Raw genomic sequence first — 19,753 nt, 5'->3', positions numbered from 1 at the left:
AATCTTTCCAAGAAGAATTGAGAGGCAGCAGTGATAGTTCAGGCACTTAAGGAGGGAACTCGCCAGACACTTTATCCAAATGACACAGAAACTGGCTTTAAGAGGTTTGCAGGTGTAGTTTGGAAGCTGAGGGATCCTTTGTTCTAAAGCTAATCTATAGATTGTGCTCTTCAAGTAACAGAAGGTTTTCCTGCCCTTTAAAATGACCATATGTCCTTAATTTTTCCAGTAGTCATGTATGAATATGAGAGTTGGACTACAAAGAAAGCTGAGAGCCAAAGAACTGATCCTTTTGAACTGTGGTGTTGGAGAAGACTCTTGAGCATCCCTTGGACTGCAAGGAGATCCAACCAGTCCATCCTAAAGGAAATGAGTCCTGAATATTCATTGGAAGGACTGATGCTGAAGCTGAAACTTCAATACTTTGGCCACCTGATGTGGAGAGCCAACTCATTGGAGAAGACCTTGATGCTGGGAAAGATTGAAGGCAGGAGAAGAAGGGGACGACAGAGGATGAGATGGTTGGATGGCATCACTGACTCAATGGACATGAGTTTGAGTAAACTCTGGGAGTTGGTGATGGACGGGGAGGCCTGGCGTGCTGCAGTCCATGGGGTTGCAAAGAGTCGGACACGACTGAGCTGAACTGAACTGAATGTCCTTAATATATAAAATAAATAATACATCTGTAATAGCAAAGGCTGTATATTGTCACCCTGCTTATTTAACTTATATGCAGAGTACATCATGAGAAATGCTGGGCTGGAAGAAGAACAAGCTGGAATCAAGATTGCCGGGAGAAATATCAACAACCTCAGATATGCAGATGACACCACCCTTATGGCAGAAAGTGAAGAGGAACTAAAAAGCCTCTTGATGAAGGTGAAAGAGGAGAGTGAAAATTTGGCTTAAAACTCAACATTCAGAAAATGAAGATCATGGCATCTAGTCCCATCACTTCATGGGAAATAGATGGGGAAACAGTTCAGACTTTATTTTTTTGGGCTCCAAAATCACTGCAGATGGTGACTGCAGCCATGAAATTAAAAGACGCTTACTCCTTGGAAGAAAAGTTATGACCAACCTAGATAGCATATTCAAAATCAGAGACATTACTTTGCCCACAAAGGTCCGTCTAGTCAAGGCTATGGTTTTTCCTGTGGTCATGTATGGATGTGAGAGTTGGACTGTGAAGAAAGCTGAGCACTGAAGAACTGATGCTTTTGAACTGTGGTGTTGGAGAAGACTCTTGAGAGTCCCTTGGACTACAAGGAGATCCAACCAGTCCATTCTGAAGGAGATCAGCCCTGGGATTTCTTTGGAAGGAATGATGCTGAAGCTGAAACTCCAATACTTTGGCCACCTCATGCGAAGAGTTGACTCATTGGAGAAGACTCTGATGCTGGGAGGGATTGGAGGCAGAAGGAGAAGGGGATGACAGAGGATGAGGTGGCTGGATGGCATCACTGACTCGATGGACGTGAGTCTGAGTGAACTCCGGGAGTTGGTGATGGACAGGGAGGCCTGGGGTGCTTCAATTCATGGGGTCGCAAGGAGTCGGACATGACTGAGCGACTGAACTGAACTGAACAGACTGAATAGCAATGAAGAATAATCAGGCAGCTCATATCATTTTGGAAACCATTATAAATGCTTCTTAATCTAAATGAGTCTTCTTCCTGTTATGGACTGAATCATGTTCCCCACAAATTCATGTTGAAGCCTCACCCCAGTGTGGTGGTATTTGGAGATAGACCTTTCAGGAGGTAATTAAGGTTAGAGGAGGTCACTGGTGGGGCCCTAATCCCCGAGGACTGCTGTCCATATACAGACACACACTGTGAGACGTGGCCACCAGCAAGTCTAGGAGAAAGGACGCCTCAGAAGAAAGCAGGACGCCTGGTCTCGGGTTCTAGCCTCAGAACTGGGGGTGTGAGCGTGGGTCGTTGAAGCAGCCCCGTCTGTGGCGTTCGTTGCAGCCCCGCTGTCGGGGACTCTCCCAGCTTCTCACCGGGATGCCAGTTCTACCGCCGCAATATCTCTAGTGTATTCACTGTCCGCTAGTCCTCCTGGGGCCGTGTCTCAGGCACTTAGCTCTTTCCTAGACTGTTGAAGTTGCCTCCATGTTTGTCTCCACTCATCCTTCGTTAGCCTCTGAGACCAGAGCCAGGAGAGCAGGAGGGGGAGACCTGCCTGGTGCCGGGGACGTGGAGCTGAGGTGGGGATGGTCACAGGGGTCCAGCAGAGTGACCAGGACAGTCCCGGGCAGCTCACCGCACCATTGACTCCTTCGTTGTTTGGTTCACTAAACAGGCCACGTCGCGAGTGCTTGTATCCAAACTTGGTGGTGGCTGAACAAGAAGAGACCCTTGACCAGGATGAGTGTACATTCTGCTGGTGGAGCACCCCACACAGCAACTGGTGAGATGATGCAAGATGGGGAAGGTGCCTGGAGGTTGAGAAGGTGATGCAGCTGGGGGGTCATGTGTGGGGGTCAGGTGTGAGGGGTCAGGTGTGAGGGGTCAGGTATGAGGGGTGGGTGTCGGAGGGCGTGTGTGGGGGGTGTGAGGGGCGACTGTGAGGGGGTGGGTGTGAGGGGCAGGTGTGAGGGGGTGGGTGTGAGGGGCAGATGTTAGGGGGCGGGTGTGAGGGGTCAGGTGTGAGGGGTGGGTATGAGGGGGTGGGTGTGAGGGGGTGGGTGTGAGGGGGTGGGTGTGAGGGGGCGGGTGTGAGGGGCGGGTGTGAGGGGGTGGGTGTGAGGGGTCAGGTGCGAGGGGCGGGTGTGGGGAGCGTGTGTTGGAGGGTGTGAGGGTCGGGTGGGGGCAGGAGCAGAGGTCTGGCCGGCACTGGATGACCCAGCGTCTCGCAGGCCTTGGGGTTGTGTTTCCTTCTGTTTTCAGGGGCAGCAGGTGGAGGTTCATGACCTGGGGGGTTGGAGGGGCCCAGACCCCCTTAGGAAGTAGGAAGGGCATCGAAGAAGCATTGGGTGTGGCCAGAGGAAGGTGGGGTGCATTGGATCACGGGAGGGAAGGCGCCACAAGCTCGCGAGCGTTGACGAGAGAACAGGCGGCTGAGGGAGAGGCCAGGGCAGCTGGAGGGGACAGCTGTGCGCAGAGGGCCAGGCTGTGGGAAGGGGCTTCATCCCAGGGTGGTCTCGACGGAGGGACTTGGCGCTTAAACAGTGGTGCCAAAGAAACTGAAGTCAGGCAGGTTGGTTCCTCCAGGTCATTCTTCTTTCCCAGGATTGCTTTGCCTATTCGAGGTTTTTTGTATTTCCATACAAATTGTGAAATTATTTGTTCTAGTTCTCTGAAAAATACCGTTGGTAGCTTGATAGGGATTGCATTGAATCTATAGATTGCTTTGTGTAGTATACGCATTTTCACTATATTGATCTTGAATTGAGAGAATAACACTGAAACATGTATATTATCATATGTGAAATAGATTGCCAGTCCAGGTTCGATGCATGAGACAGGGCGCTCAGGGCTGGTGCACTGGGATGACCCTGAGGGATGGGATGGGGAGGGAGGTGGGAGGGGGCTTCAGGATGGGGAACACATGTACACTCACGGCTGATTCATGTCAATGTATGGCAAAAACCACCACAATATTGTAAAGTAATTAGCCTCCAATTAAAATAAATAAATTAAAAAAAATAAAATGAATTAAATATAAAACAATTGAAATAAGGGGAAAAAAAGAAACTGAAGTCAGAGAATTGAAGTTTCTCCTAATTTTAAATGTTCTAAACCTTTGCAAAGATATACAGTTTCTGTCTTCCTAATTTTTGTAGAGCAGACAATTCACAATTAAAGAATGAACTTTTGTCTTTCTGCACTTTGACTATTAAACACTGTCTTTGATAGGATGTATAAGTATTAACATTAAAATTATAATATTAAGGACTGGTTTAAAGAATGATTAAGCAAATGCTGCACTAAAGTTTGCCACAAAGTAAAACCCTGTCCCTATATTTCCAGTGCAGTGAGGAAAAGGTACTTTTTCTCAGAGGGGTCAGGCATTAGCCATGGAGCTGTTTGAGGACTTGAAAGTCCACCTTAAGTGCTCTTTGTGGAGTCCTGACATGCCCTGTTCCCTGGCTCTGAAGGAGCTGCCAGCAGAGGGAGTCTAAGGGCTCTGGGAGCACACGCCACACAAAGCCCTGAGCAGACCTTCCTCCCGGCAGCCACCTCTCGCTCTGGCCACTGTCTGCTAGGTGGTGGACTTGGTGGTAATGCCAAACGCTGAAGCTGGAGAAGTAAAATTTCTCTTTATTTGAATATTTCTCCCGTAAAAGCACACCTGTTAACAAAGTTTCAGTATTTTTCAAAGTTTGCAAAGACACATCCCTTCCTAATGTCTGTAGAGATGTAAAAATGGGATCCAAATCCAAAGTGAAACAATGACATATTCTGACATAACCCCTCTGCTGTATTATGTTCTTAACTGGCCTTAATGGGAAATAAAAATGTAGGCTTCAACTGCTATATCTTTGTGGAATTGAAACCTAGGAGACTCCCTTCCCCTTCTGAGCAGTCCGCTCACTGATTTTAAACACTCAGTAAGTTCCCAGCCCTGAATATTCACTGGAAAGACTGATGCTAAAGCTGAAGCTCTAATACTTTGGGCACCTGATGCAAAGAACTGATTCATTGGAAAAGACCCCGATGCTGGGAAAGATTGAAGGTGGGAGGAGAAGGGGATGACAGAGGATGAGATGGTTGGATGGCATCACCAACTCGATGGATATGAGTTTGAACAAACTCTGGGAGATGGTGAAGGACAGGGAGGCCTGGCGTGCTGCAGTCCATGGGGCCGTAAAGAACTGGACACGTCTGAGCAACTGGAGTTCCCAGGCAGGGAGCGAGTTCCCCGCGACGCTTCCTGTGGCCCCTTGTGGTGGTGGCAGACCGCTCCGCGGCTCTGTTCACCTCTGCCTGCCATTCCCAGACCTTTGTGGTTTCCTCTACAGCTGTGGGTCTTTCTCGTGTGAAACCACAGGTCAGTCCAGAACCACAGAACTGATCCTCACACTTGGAATTCTAGCCACTGTCCTGCAGGGTTTTCGGAGTCACAGCTGGTTCCGTACCTACATCCAGATCATAGATGATGACCATCTGATGCTCAGATAATCACTGTTTCTCCAGTGGCCCAGCCAGCCTTTCTCAGCTGTGCTGCCTATTGGTGGGCGTCCCCTCAGAGGGAGCCCTCTCTGACTGGAGACCCTATAGGAATGAGGGTGCCACAGCCCCAGCGCTAACCCCCATCCTTGTCTCTGCAAAAGGAAAGTGCCCTTCACAGGGTCTCAGACTGAGGTCATCACCAGAAACCCCCGAGGGCTGTGCCCCACCCTCAGAGTTTCAGATTCAGTGTGTCTGTGAGTCTGTGAAGGGTCATTAAGGAAAATGATTATTCTGATGCTTGTTAAATATAATAAGGTTTCATTCAAGAGGGCACTTCTGCTGAGCTGGTACCCAGTTGGATCTCAGCAGAATTCAGCTCCATCCGCACAGCCAGCTCAGCACCCTCTGCCCGCCTCCCCCGCCTCCCCTTTCTCTCTCTCTCTCAGCCCTCACTGCACCCAAGTCTTTTCTCAGGCTCTGCCCTGGGGAAAAGTCAACACTAGGACACAGACTACTCAATATCGTTCAGATGCAAAGTAAGTGGAGTGCAAAAGGGACACAAAGATCTGAGAAACACACAGTACTTAAAGAACTGAGGGCGGAGCTGCAACGATGGAGCAGGCAGTCACTCTTCCTTCCAAGGGAGAGAAATGGAGAACGATTGCTCTACATTCTGCAGAAGACTCTCTGTTGCCGATGTTCCCATGGCAAGTTCACACCCCAAATCCTGCTACTTGGGCTCAGACTCACCTCACAGCCTAACTCCCAAGCAGCGACTTCTGACGAGCCGAACCCTCGACCCTGCACCGTCTTCGACAGCAACGCTGCGGCCTCCTTCTGGAAACTTGCCCTGCTCCAGACACAGGCTCTGCAGTCTCTGCGCCTCGTTCTTCCTCACGCTGCTCACTTCCTGAAGTGCGGCTCTTCTGTCGCTTTGTTTGATAAATAAGAGTTGCTCCCTCCACCCCACGTTCCACTTATTTGTGCTACTTATTCTAGAACGTAAGCTAAAAAGCAACCATTTGAAAATAAGTTTCCTTAATTCATTCTATTTTCATTGATGTGGGGATAGAAATATGGTTGGAACACCTAGAATATTTATACTTGACCCCAGACCTGCAGAACTTGTAACATCGCAGGTATGGGGTGATTAACATGCCAGCTGGTGCGATTTGTCATCTTTGAACCATGTAAATAGTGATCTGTTTGACACCTAGTAAACTTCAAAGAAGATGGTCTATCATGCAATCCTGTGTAAGAGAATATGGTGATGAGTATGTAATCATGAGAATGATGGGAAAAATTGAAACTCCAGAATAAGATTTAGATGCCCGAATAAACATAATATGGTTCTTCTGAGATGTATTTTATATGATAAGTGAATGCACCTTCAATAGTTATTTTCATATGAGAAGATTGGAAACCATATTCTAGCAAAATACTGCCAAGCAGGGTGTCGTTTTGGGGCCAGAGGTGCCTACAGTTGATGAGGCACCAAAATACAGGTGTTTTAAAGATCGGAGGGAACAGTCTCAACCTGGAGCTGAAAGAAGAACTTGCCCCTGTGACGTTAGGAGTGTCGACTGAACCCGTAAAGTGTGGACTGAGAGGTTCTTGCTTTATTGGAACACATTTGATTCCAAGGATCTGCTCTAATATTAAATGCTTGTTCACGGGAAGCAGAAGCGACCTGTCTTCCCTAGCAAAGCTGATCTGCGTGGGAAGAGGGCTGCTCTCCCCACAGGAACACTGTTGCCCATCAGTTGCTGGGTTGTGCCTGCCTTCTCTCCCCCGACCCACTTCTCTTCACACTCATGTTTGCACCATGAACTGTGCACGTCACTCTTCGTAAACATCGTGATTTTCTCTTTAGCTCATGACTGAGCTCCTCGGCCAAGCGCTTTATGGTCATGCAAGAGTGGGAATGTCACATAAAATGGAATGGGTTGTGAAAACAGGCAGTTCCCATCTCTCCCAAGACTCGGAGGTCTCTGGACAACCTCCCAGGAGGGGAGCGCCAGGGCATATTCCAATTTTATAGCATGAGGCTCAGGATATTGAGTGAAACACAGTTATGCCATGATTGGAAATGAAATGCTTTTCTGAAAGCCTTTAAATGTCCAGTGGCGCTAAGATAAGTTTTACTGCGTTCACGATGATTCTCTTTGCTCCTTTTCCTCCCGTGCAGGCCGGCAGCGGTGTGGAACAGAGGGCTGCGTTCATACACTCAAAGCTATTGTCATTTTTCTTGTCAAAGATGGCATTGTCGGAGGCAGAGTGTATAAAATTTCCTTCCTGCTGAGTAGACCACGTGGAAAAACGCTTATTTTATTTTTTCTTATAGGAATAAAATTGCAGTCTTTCAACAGAACATGTTGATTATGCCATCTGGCACATAATTTCCATGTTTAAATTAAGCTGAGAAATCAATTCAGTGTTGAAAGATATTATCCGTTTAACATTTTTTCACCTCCAAGCAATTTGAGAAAGTAGGGCAAAAATAAGTTGTTTTCATTGCTAAGTATGTGAATGATATAGGTCTTGAATATTTTCTTCTACACAGAGGGAAATTATAATTTATAAGTGGATCACAGTGACCCTTGGGATTTCTTGTCCCACAGTTGAGCCAAAGCTCTACTGTGTTACTGGAGCCCAGCAGGGGGTTCTGGTGCCTGGGGGCGGCGGGAGTGGCAGTTCCAAGGATTGGATGTGTAATTACCCAGTTAGTGCACAGACCTGTCCTGGGACTTGTTCATTTTGTTCAGACTTTTCTTAGTTAAGCAGTTTGTGAGTCCAGGTTGTAGTCAATAGTAAAGCTCAATAAACAGAGTATAACACGCAAATTAGGGCTGTTAGTGAAGCTGAGTAACTAACAGGTGGTGGAAACTCAAAACAAACGGGGTGAAGCAGTCACTTTCTGCTGGGGATCCAGGTTCCGGCATCAGACTCTCCTGATGTCATTGCCCAGCACCAGAGAGCTTCCTGCCAAACTCTGAAGCCCCAGGACCTTTGCCCACACCCTGAGTGGTGGGTCGGGCAGCCCAGGCATGCGCCATAAACTGCCAGCAGAAAGCAGGTTTGAAAATGAAGGCCTAGATTCATGTGGTAGATGGGAAGAGGTAACAACTGGTTAGATATCTGCTTTCATTTCTTTGATTTTAAAAAGTCAATTTTAAAATAATAGTTATCATTTTGCTATTTAGATAAAGAGCAATTTTTTTTTTAATTAAGAAAGAAAGAATGGGAAGTTCGCATTTATAGAGGAGGAAGAGTTACAGAGTTTTAATGTTCTGGGGTCACCCTGTCCCTAAGGCTCTGGTGGAGGCGCCAGAAGATTTGAGTGTTTTCACACCAAACAGAGCTTGTGGAGCTGCTGCAGCAGGCAGATGGAGTTTTTCAGATGGTTAGATTCTAGTTCTAGTTCAGCAATTCAGTTCACCCCATGAACCGCAGCACGCCAGGCCTCCCTGTCCATCACCAACTCCTGGAGTTCACTCAGACTCATGTCCATTGAGTCAGTGATGCTATCCAACCATCTCATCCTCTGTCATACCCTTCTCCTCCTGCCCTCAATCTTTCCCAGCATCAGGGTCTTTTCAAATGAGTCAGCTCTTCACATCAGGTGGCCAAAGTACCAGAGTTTCAGCTTCAGCATCAGTCCTTCCAAAGAATATTCAGGACTGATCTCCTTTAGGATGGACTGGTTGGATCTCCTTGCAGGCCAAGGGACTCTCAAGAGTCTTCTCCAACACCACATTTCAAAAGCATCAATTCTTCAGTGCTCAGCTTTCTTATAGTCCAACTTTCACATCCATACATGACTACTGGAAAAACCATAGCCTTGACTAGATGGACCTTTGTTAACAAAGTAATGCTTCTGCTTTTTAATATGCTGTCTAGGTTGGTCATAACTTTCCTTCCAAGGAATAAGCTTTTGTTAATTTCATGGCCACAGTCACCATCTGCAGTGATTTTGGAGCCCAAAAAAATAAAGTCTGTCACTGTTTCTATTGTTTCCCAATCTACTTGCTATGAAGTGATGGAACCAGATGCCATGATCTTCGTTTTCTGAATGTTGAGCTTTAAGCCAACTTTTTCACCCTCCTCTTTCACTTTCATCAGATAGAGGCTTTTTGGTTCCTCTTCACTCTCTGCCATAAGGGTGGTGTCATCTGCATACCTGAGGTTATTGATATTTCTCCCAGCAATCTTGATTCCAGCTTGTGCTTCCTTCAGTCCAGCGTTTCTCATGATGTACTCTGCATAGAAGTTAAATAAGCAGGGTGACAATATACAGCATTGGCATACTCCTTTCCCTATTTGGAACCAGTCTGTTGTTCCATGTCCAGTTCTAACTGCTGCTTTCTGACCTGCATACAGGTTTCTCAAGAGGCAGGTCAGGTGGTCTGGTATTCCCATCTCTTTCAGAATTTTCCGCAGTTTCTTGTGATCCACACAGTCAAAGGCTTTGGCATAGTCAAAAAAGCAGAAATAGATGTTTTTTTCTGGAACCGTCTTGCTTTTTTGATGATCCCGCAGATGTTGGCAATTTGATCTCTGGTTCCTCTGCCTTTTCTAAAACCAGCTTAAACATCTGGAAGTTCACGGTTCACATATTCCTGAAGCCTGGCAATAGATTCAGTCCATTTAGAAAGTAGATACTGGAAACGTTGGCACAGGAGCCGTGCACAATAATAGTAACAGTGAAGATCTCAGTGGCACTGCTTCCTGTGCCCGTGACGCCCGCGACTGAGGCTGTGACTGCAGCTGGGCAGGCAGACCCGGGCGCGCCAGGGAGACCTGCAGGGCCACGGGCGCCTGTCCTCGGAAAGCTCTCTCATTTGTTTCTAGATTGAAAATCGTAGGGAATTTCCTGCATTTATAAAAACAAGGGCAGCATGCCTGGGAGTCTGGCCGGGGGCATTCCTGGGTGAGTGTCCACGCACGGCTGAGCCTGAGACACGAACACTGAGGAGCCTCTTCCCGACTGTGGCTGCCAGTGAGGACTCGGGCTGCTTCCCTTTCTTCCGGACCCAGGCTGTACTTTTCTCCTAGACAATGTCGTGGAGACTGGGCACCATCCTCCTGAGATGGAGAGACAGAGACAGAGACGAGGAGAGACACAGAGATGACAGACAGACTAGGGGGACTGGGCACCATCCTCCTGAGATGGAGAGACAGAGACAGAGACGAGGAGAGACACAGAGATGACAGACAGACTAGGAGAGACATGAAGATGGAGAGACATAAAGACTGAGAGTCACAGAGCTGGAGAGAGAAACCGAGAGACGCAGAGAGAGACAGAGAGTCAGAGAGACACAGAGATGGAGATACGGAGAGAGAGGAGAGAGGGGCCCAGACAAGAAGCTAGAGGAGACAAGCACATCGGCAGGGACAGCCGTGGCCCAGCTCTCTGGCTAGAAGACTCCAGCTGAGTCCACGGCCAGAGGGATGTGCACAGTGGCGGCCTGGGAAAGAGCTGCTCTGATTGACGCCTTAGCTTCCGGATGCTTGTCGCAGTGGATCGAGTCCCACTGTGGAAGGAGGGAAGCTGGGATGGACCACAGAAAGCACAGAGCCCCCGCTGCCTGGGGGCCGTGGGGCCAGACTGCCTTCCTTTCCTCGTCCGGCCCCTTGACTCCAGGAGCCACCAGGGGGCTTCTCCAATTTTTCTGTTTGTTCAAGAAATTAATTTAAAAGTAGATTAAGTTGACTATTAAGTTCAGATTCGTCTGGTTCACCTCTGGGCTGTGCTTCACGCCCAGCAATGTCTCCCAGCTTGCTGACTGTTTTGGCAACTCCTGCCAAACCCTCCCAGTTACAAAAAGTCATCGAAATGATTGACCTCATTTTCAAGGCTGGGAAAAGGCATAAGTAAGAAACTCTAATAAAATTCAGACTCTCATACAGCTTGAACTTCCTACCTCTGCAATATGAAATGTACATTTTATACACAATTTCCATGGCCATTTACAGGTGTTAGATCAGAAGCAGGAGTCAGGGCAGACGGGACAATCGAATAAAACAGCCACGCGGTTCAAGCAAAGTGTGTTTCCTTTTTATATTATAGGGCATCTGCAAAGTTTCATGCAAATCAATCTTAATTTACCACGCGTTTTGGCTCTTTCATAAAATATTCTGACTGTGGTATTTCTCCATTTTAGCTGTAAAATTCTCCATAACTGGGGGCACTTATTACATTTTTAATATGTGAAACGATTCAGTTAGTACAAGAATTCAGGAGAAGTACTTATGCCCGGTAGAGAAATCAGCGTCTCACCGGTTCCCAGGAGACTGATAACACCTGTGTGTCTTTCGGGGTGGGGGCGGGGGGCAGTGTTGGAAGGCAATACCCCTCGTAACTACCTGTTTTTTTCCTACCACGATCGAGGGTACCTGTGGCCCAGCCCTGCAGATAGACAGGCTGTCACACTGAGTGAGGACTTCACAAATGCTCTCAAGTAAGTTTGGGCTGAACCGAAGAGTTGTGTGGGTCACTGAGCCGGGGCTTGGCTGTCCTGAAATCCACCGGTTCACGATCATTTTGGAGGATGGTGAGGAGAGGCCACCACAGTTTAGGGTTTGAAGAGAATCAAGTATGAAGCGGGGAGGTTATTCTCAGACAGGGGTGGATTAGGCCAGTCCAGTAAGCGTCAAGTTAGGCGAACACAGCAGAGCCTGGCACCTGGGGTCACTTAGGGAGGGTCTGAGGGCTTCCCAGTGGCACCAGTGGCAGAGAACCTGCCTCCCAAAGGCAGGAGACATAACAGACGCGGGTGTGATCCCTGGGTCAGGAAGATGCCCTGGAGGAGGGCACGGCAGCCCACTCCAGTATTCTTGCCTGGAGAATCCCACAGACAGAGGAGCCTGGCGGGCTACAGTTCTGGGGTCGTAAAGAGTCAGACACGGCTGAGCGACTGGGGACGCACATGCACAGGGAGAGTCTGAACAGTCCGAGGCTCTTCAGCTGTAGCCAGAGGAACTGGGGGCCAGGGATCCCCTGAAGGCCTCCTCAGGGAGCTCTCTTGAGCATGTGTGTGTGTGCCCTTGTTTTCACAGGAGGACCCGAGCTGCAGACCACCCGCCTATCTCACGCAGGGTCCCGCTCCCGGAGGGAGGTGAGCATCCTGGGCTTTCTGCTCTTGTGCTGACCTATGACGAGGGCTGGTCAGGGCTGGGGGATCTGGATTTAGCATGCTCAAACTCATTTCTTTTCCACATTCCAAGAGGATTTCTTCCCTGAAAAAGAGGGGACACAGGAAAGCAAGTTCCAGTGTTTTTATTCAAACATAATCCTTAATATCCTTTCTGGGCGCTCCCCAAAAGGACCGTTGTTTTTAAAAGGAAAATATCAGTTAAGACGAACCGTGTCACTCTGGGACCTTTAAAAAGCCAGTGGGCCTCTGCTGGACCACACTCGATGCAGAGATCACAATCTATCCCTTTCTTGAAAATCTCCAAAGTGTTTTTGAAATGGTTAGTAATAATAAACGAGACAAGGGAAGCCAGGTGGCCGGCCGGGAGGTGCCCGCAGCGGCTCCTCTGTGAGGCAGGTGTCTGAGCCGTGTGTTCTGAGCCGCGGCATCTTGTCCCTTTGGGAACTCGTGTTTCTGTTTTCTCTCTGGCGGCCGGGACACCTGAGTTAGCTTCATGCCGCCGCGTGGGCTCTCGGAGGAGGTGGCGCTGGCCAGCCAGCTGCTGTCTCACCTGTGGGAGCAAGGAGCAAATGCCTCCGGGGACTTGGAAGCACAGAACCGTTTGGAACGCACCCCACATTTGTGGTGAATCAGTGTTACTTCTGTTTATAAACTACCTGATTTTAAAAAAAGTGAACAATAAAACCTCGGCTCTTCTTGAGGGTAGAAACAGTGACAAGTGGAAAGGCTCGCTCAGCCCCATCCTGACCCTGACCCTGACCCCTGACCCTGGCCCTGGCCCTGGCCCTGACCCTGACCCTGACCCTGGCCCTGACCCTGACCCTGGCCCTGACCCTGACCCTGGCCCTGACCCTGGCCCTGACCCTGACCCTGACCCTGACCCTGGCCCTGGCCCTGGCCCTGACCCTGACCCTGGCCCTGACCCTGGCCCTGACCCTGACCCTGACCTTGGCCACCACTCCTGTGCTGTTGGCTGTGGTCACCTTGAGAAGAGGCAGGGCTGGGCCCCGTGTTGTTCGTGGACACTGGGAGCTCCTGGCTCGCTGTCCAGCAGGACTGCCCTGGGCAGGGCAGTACCTGTCCCGTGGATGCCTCTGGGGACCCCAGGAGGAAGCTCTTTGCAACCTTGATCTCCAGATGAAGAGGGGGAGCCTGCTCAAGGGGTGCCAGGCAGGACCTCGGGCGGCAGCTGGACCTTGGGCGGCGGAGGAAGCCACGCAAATCCCCGTCTACTCTGCATGCCAGGACAGCACTGCGGTTTCACGGCTGAGCCTGCAGAGCATGGGCTGACCCTGTGTTGCCAGCGGGAGCTGTCTGGGCCAGGGCTCCCGTCCCGAGCATGGGCTGACCCTGTGTTGCCCGCAGGAGCTGTCTGGGCCAGGGCTCCCGTCCGGGGGGCTGTCATGTCGCTCAGGGCTCCTGGTCACCATGCAGGCCTCAGCACTCCCGTCCTGATCCTAACTGCTTTCATCATTCCTTAGTGAACACGCACCACTGAAAATGCCAGGAGTTAGATCTCTCACCAGGAAAAGCAGCAGAAATGAGGAGAAAAAAATAAGGTGTGGAAAGCGCCCGAGAGAGGCGGCCGCTGACTGCCGCTGGGCCTGCTCCCGGCCCTGGGCTCCAGCTCTGGGGGCCCGGCCCTGGAGTTACAGGGCGGGGGGCGGTGGGGGGGTTGGCAACATCTGCTGATGTCAGGGAGCTTTCTCTAACATTCACCTAATTCAAAAGGTGGGCAAAGCGGGGTGTGAGCGCTAACGAGTGTCCCCTGCTCTATGATCCTGGTGCGGCTGCGAGGCTCAGAGGCCACCCGATGGTTTCGGTGTCAGACACCCCGGCCTCCCCGAAGGCCCTCGGCGCTTCTACCTGAAGCAGGTGAGCTTGGGCAGCCCCCTTCTATCTGCTCACTTGAGAACACTCCCTGCTGTCTGCTGAGTTCTGGGCTGTCTTCCGGTGCTGGAGACGCAGCAGGAACAAAACAGAACTCCCTGCGGGCACAGGGCTTACACTCCAGCAGGGAACACGGACAACAAAACACGTGAGGAGTGTGGAGACGTCAGACGCGATAGGGACCGTGAGGAAGCAAGTGCTGAGGACCTCAAGCCAAACACGGTGAGCAGAGACAAAAACGTTGCTATGTGGCAAAGGGTCAGTCCAGCAAGAGGATGTGATGTCTGTAAAGGTTTGTGCACCCAACGCGGGACTCCCAGACAGGCAAAGCAGGTGTTGACAGACGGGAGGAGAGGCGCGGCGGGGTGCAGACCAGGGCGCAGGCGTCCAGCCGCAAGACGGGTGAGGTCTGGGCGCCTTGTGTTCAGAGGGTGACTGCCCCGTAATGCATACGTGACGTCTGCTGAGAGAACAGGACCTGAATCTTCTCACCAAAGAAGACAAGGAGGAGGGCTGGGGCCGGGGGCCTGGGCAGGGGCTCACATAAAGTGAGGACGTTGAGGGAAGACGCGGAGACCTGGACGGGGGCGCCAGGCTGGAGCTATCTGTGTGGAAGGGCCAGCAGGGGCACAGGTGCCCAGGCAGGAGTGCCTGAGTGGGTTTGGGGTGAGCAGGAGGCAGAGTGGCCGGTCTAGAGTCCTACCCTAAGAGCTGTGTGCAGGGCCATTTGCTCTTGGCTTGCAGCTGTCCTCAGGATGCTAGGTCTGAAGGCTATGGGTATGCTTCAACTGAATCTAATAAAAATTGCAAATCACAACATCTATTTTAATTTCTTCAAGTACTTAAGAGAGAAAATATTAACTTTACTATTTCAACAGCTGGCATCTTCCATAAGTGGTTTGTGGGCTGTCAGAAACAACTCCCATTAATAAAACATTATTTGGTTATAATATAAATTAAGGAAATCACTTTAAAAATATAACACAAAGTTTTTGAGTTTGGAGTGAACGTTGGCCTCCTCAGTGTTGTTGTTTGGGAAGCTGGACACGTATTCTGCTGAGCAGCCATTCCTTGAAATGAGTACTTTACATCTCTTTTTTGGGGCTGTTTTCAAGTATTGGAAAATTAAAATAAACCCCATCTGTGGCCATTGCTTGGGATGTGGATTTGGGTTTTAGAAACTTGCACGTCATTCTCAGTGATCCCAGTGATTCTGAAGGGTCACCTGTGAGGGTATGACAGCACAGTGAGGACATGGGCCGCTTCAGCACCAGACAAGGCCCAGCTCGGTGCGTCTCTGATTCCTCAAGAGCCGGGTGCTGGTGATGAAGCAGAGAGGCAGTCATTGTGAAAGGGCTGTGAAAGCACGTCCTCGGGAGCGACTGTGGCCACACAGAGGTTAACATATTCATCGTGCTTTTTGTGGGCAACAAAGGCCATTTTCCAACTTGAAATTGCCCTTGATATTTTGACATGGGCTTGACTTCAGTAAAGGTATTTCACATCAAGCTAAAACAACCTGATGGAAAGAACGCGTGGATAATTTGGGGAATAAAAAGAAAGCGAGTCCTGGGCGCCAGCACTCAGGTGAGAGTGGGGTAGAGTGCAGCGGGCCTCCTCTTTTCCTGGGTCCCCCTCCCTCCCGGCTGGAAGCAATGCCCCTCCTCCAGCTGTTTCCTGGTCTCTCAGCGAATCTTCTAGCACTACAGGCCCCGGCTTTGTCCCTCTACTCCTGAGGGCAGCACAGAGACTTAAACTTGAGGTACCCGGGACGAGCACAGACCCGAAGGCCCTCCCGCAGGCTCCAGAGCCTGCCTCCGCCTGGGGACCAGGGCCCGGCTCGGCCAGGCGGGCAGGCGTCCGGTACCCGGCACTTCCACCACACCGCCTGCTCCCTCAAGGACTGGTTTCTGTGGATATCCAGTCCTCCAGGCTTTATATCAGACTGCCAGAACAACTAGTTCTGAAAGATGGTCTTGTAACACTTTTGGCTTCCTTTATTCAATGAACACTTTTTGGATGATATGATGCCAATAATTTCATGACAAAGGGGAAAAACCGGCTTCCAGGAGCTGCCATCAGCTGAGTGTTCTGTAACAAGGGAAAGCAGTTATTTTTAAAGAAAAAATGCTATAATATGGCAAGGGAAATAAGCGCAAGGAGAAGTTACGAGCCACTAAGGTCTAATAATTTCAAAAGTCATATGTTCCTTCCTAGGACTTATTTAATGACAGCGTCAAAGCCAGACGCCTATTTCCTTGCTTTTCCTGATGCACCGAATTAGAAAGCGTCTAGGCGAGTGTTTAGTGGGAAAGGATTGTCCTCGTAAGTCAATTTTTCACCTCACACCAGAACTCTAGCAGTGTTCAAGTGTGTCACCAGCTTACGAAGCTTCGCAGAAGGAGAACGTGCTTCTATGTGGGAGGGGATTTAACCCTGGGAAGTGGGTCAATTCCCATAATTCTACCCTTGCGTTTGAAGTTCTGGCCGATGGGCATTAAATGCTGCCATTAATTAGAATTCATTTGACAAGATGTTGGACAGTCAAGCTAAGTTCTTGATTTAAAATTGTGATTTGCGAAGAGCGACCTAGTGAAGCATTTGCCTCCATGTCAGCACCCAGTACCCACATGAGGGGAGGAGGGTGGTACAGCCTCAGGCTTGCCCAACGGGAAGTGCTTGGCAGCTTTAACATGGGTCGCTGGCCTTTTGCTTTAATTAATTAATTCCTTATCTAAATAGTAGTTGGACTGTTCTTATGACTCCCTCATTTAATTTTTAGTGAACTCCTTTATATCTTGAACACTTGTTTCAGCATTTCTCCTCCTTCTTCATCTGAAGCCTGGCTCTTCCTCTGTGCCTCCCCTGCAGACCCTTCCATGAAGGGGCTGGCCCTTCTCTGCAGGCGCTTTCTTTCTCTAGACCCCGCCTGCTTGCATTTCAGAGAACTGTCCTGGATCTCTCCTTCCATGTGTGCCTCACTCACCCTGTCTCCAGCGTCCAGCCAGCACCGTGGACGCTCTTGACAGCTAGGCCGCTTGTCTTCCTCCCTGACCTCTTGCTTCTGGACTCAACTGGGTCCCCTGCCCGGCAAAGCTGATCTACCGACTTGGGGCTGTGCTGAAGGAAAGCCCAGTTTCCTGAAGGCTCCCAGCAAGGAGAACAGGCAGCTCAGGCTCCGAAGACCAGAACGTGGTGGTGGTTGTCAGGGAAGGCATTCTATGGGAGGAGGAGGCAGAGGGTTTCGGGAAGCACGATCAGCTTGTGGACACCCTCTTGATTAGTGGGTGGTGGGGTGACAGGGTGGTGTTTTGGGAGGCCACATCCTCAACCTTCTGGTCCTAACCTGTCAGGGGTCCGCGTGCTTGTTTCCATCAGGGCGAGTCTGGTTTCCTTAAAACCACTTAGGAATGCATGTCAGACATTGTCTCCTGCGCCCTTCAGGGGGAGCCAAGGTCCCGGACTCTGCTCTGTTGTTTAACTTGTCCTCTGTTCCCTCGCACACCAGGCATTCACGTTTTCTTACTTATTAACTCCTAAGTCGGGCATCTGGGGCTTCAGGGAGGCCTGGAGCGAGGCCCTTGAGTTCAAGAGACAGGGGCTCTTGGGTGGGGGCTGTTAAACCCAAGAGGGTCCTCAAGGGTCCTGTTGCATGTCTGCTGCCAAGACTCAGCCCCACCCGGGCGTCTTCCTGCTTCTCAGCCTGCTAAGCCCCAGCTTGCATCTGCACACCACTCCATGGAACAGACTCACAGTGTCTTACCCATGTCCCCCGGGGCCCCCCAAGTGTGGCTTCTCCCCAGCACCTCCCACCAGCCCTCATGAACAGGGAAGGGAGCCATTTGAGTGCAAGAGTCCTCCGTCTAGACCTTGGAGGTGATGTGTGAGAAGGCATCTAGCTGTCCACTCCAGACTGTGCACCTCGTGGAATGCACCCTGGACAAATCAGGCTGCTTGCAAAAAGCTGGCGTGCGTAGGTTCCACGTGGGTGAGACTCGCCTATGGACACGGTGGGGGCTGCTTGTACTCTCGCCTCAGCCAGGACCCACCTCGTCGTGCACGTTAGCTGTACAGACGACCAAAGACAGAGCCAAATTCTTCTTGAATTTGGGAGCCTGGATTTGCTCGTGTGGAGGGTGACTGCTACCTGAGAACTTAGAATTCCGTCCATAGACAATAGGAGGGTGATTACAGGAGTTGTGTCAACTGTAGATGAGCTGCGAGGTTTTGGTCCCGTGTCCAAAGGGCCTGCTTGGCTGGGTGAGTGGCAGGGACGTTCCCACGCACCCAAAGCCTCAGTTTGGTTGATGTGAATGTTATTTAGATTCTGTGCAGTTAATACAGATCTCTTCCTTCTCATGGCGACTCAGTTTCTAAAGATTGTTCTCAGCTCATGAAAGTCAAACTACATCCTGTGTACAATTAAGTTTTGCCTTTCAATGCATTTTATCATATGATGAATCTTTGAAAATGTATGCTTCACATGTGAACAAGAGGGCAATGATCATTCAGGACATTTAATGCTGAATCTGTACCTCCAGCCCCACTGCAGAGCTTCCGTTCCACACTTTGCTGATTGTCCTAAACTTTATAAAATAAGCCTGTATTACTTTTAGAGATGTGGAATAATTCTATATAAAATACATATTTATATAATTTGGAGTGGGTAGCCGTTCCCTCCTCCAGGGGATCTTCCCCACCCAGGGATGGAACCCAGGTCTCCAGTACTGCAGGCGGATTCTTTACCAGCTGAGCCTCAAGAGCAGCCCAAGAATACTGGAGTGGGTAGCCTATCCCTTCTCCAGGGGATCTTCCTGACTCCGAAATTAAACCGGGGTCACCTGCATCGCAGGCAGATTCTTTACCAGTTGATCTACCAGGGAAGCCCCTATTTTATGCATATTATATATATATATATATGTATATACACACACATATACATAATACACATATTTGCTCTGGTGATCCTTCCTGAATTCTATACCATCTGCTGGAAATTCAGCTGCGATGTTTTTGGTTGTTGCTGGTTTTTAGGCATCAGCGAGGAGCTCGCAGGACCTTAGCTCCCACCGGGGATTGAACCTGCGCCCTTGGCAGTGAGCGTGCAGCGTCCTAGCCTCTGCACCGCCAGGAAAGCCCCTCAGACACCGTGTTTCCCAAGCGCCTAAGACCATCCGGTCTCAGATCAAACTCCTTCTTCCTTGCATCTGGGATGAGCCCCTCCATGGAGGCAGCAATCTGAACCACCTTCATCAGCATCCTCATCCACCTAACAAGGAGGCTTGGCCTGAAATTTTCAGAACTTCTCCTCCCACTTGGTCTCTCTTTACTGTCCCTCCGACCCACCTCCATAACGTCATAGGGTGATCATTCTGAAACACAGACTAGCCAGACACCTCTGCCACTTGGACAAAAGTCATACTCCTCAGCATGTCCAGGGACCCCATTGCCTGACTCAGGCCAACCTAAGGTCATCCCCCATCTACTCCCAGAGGTCCTGCTCCAGCCTGCCAGACTGCGGCAGTCCCCCTCACCTGCCTGGCTAACTCAACCACGCTGCTTGTCCACCCACCACCGGCC

General features: G+C 50.1%; 1 long non-coding RNA gene across 1 annotated transcript in view; it reads left to right on the top strand.

The window, feature by feature from the left end:
- The first annotated feature begins 2,812 nt into the window (after window positions 1-2,812).
- LOC101904512 (uncharacterized) overlaps window positions 2,813-19,753 on the top strand; it is a 30,591-nt gene continuing 13,650 nt past the window's right edge. Inside the window, exons 1-2 of the long non-coding RNA XR_001494959.3 lie at window positions 2,813-11,587; window positions 12,186-12,244. This is a non-coding gene — a long non-coding RNA (uncharacterized lncRNA). The remainder of the gene's footprint in view (window positions 11,588-12,185; window positions 12,245-19,753) is intronic.

Source organism: Bos taurus, chromosome 23, assembly GCF_002263795.3.
Source record: "Bos taurus isolate L1 Dominette 01449 registration number 42190680 breed Hereford chromosome 23, ARS-UCD2.0, whole genome shotgun sequence".
In the NCBI taxonomy this organism is placed as follows: domain Eukaryota; kingdom Metazoa; phylum Chordata; class Mammalia; order Artiodactyla; family Bovidae; genus Bos; species Bos taurus.
The sequence above is the reverse complement of the archived record's forward strand: the minus strand, read 5'-3'. Positions and strand labels throughout refer to the sequence as shown.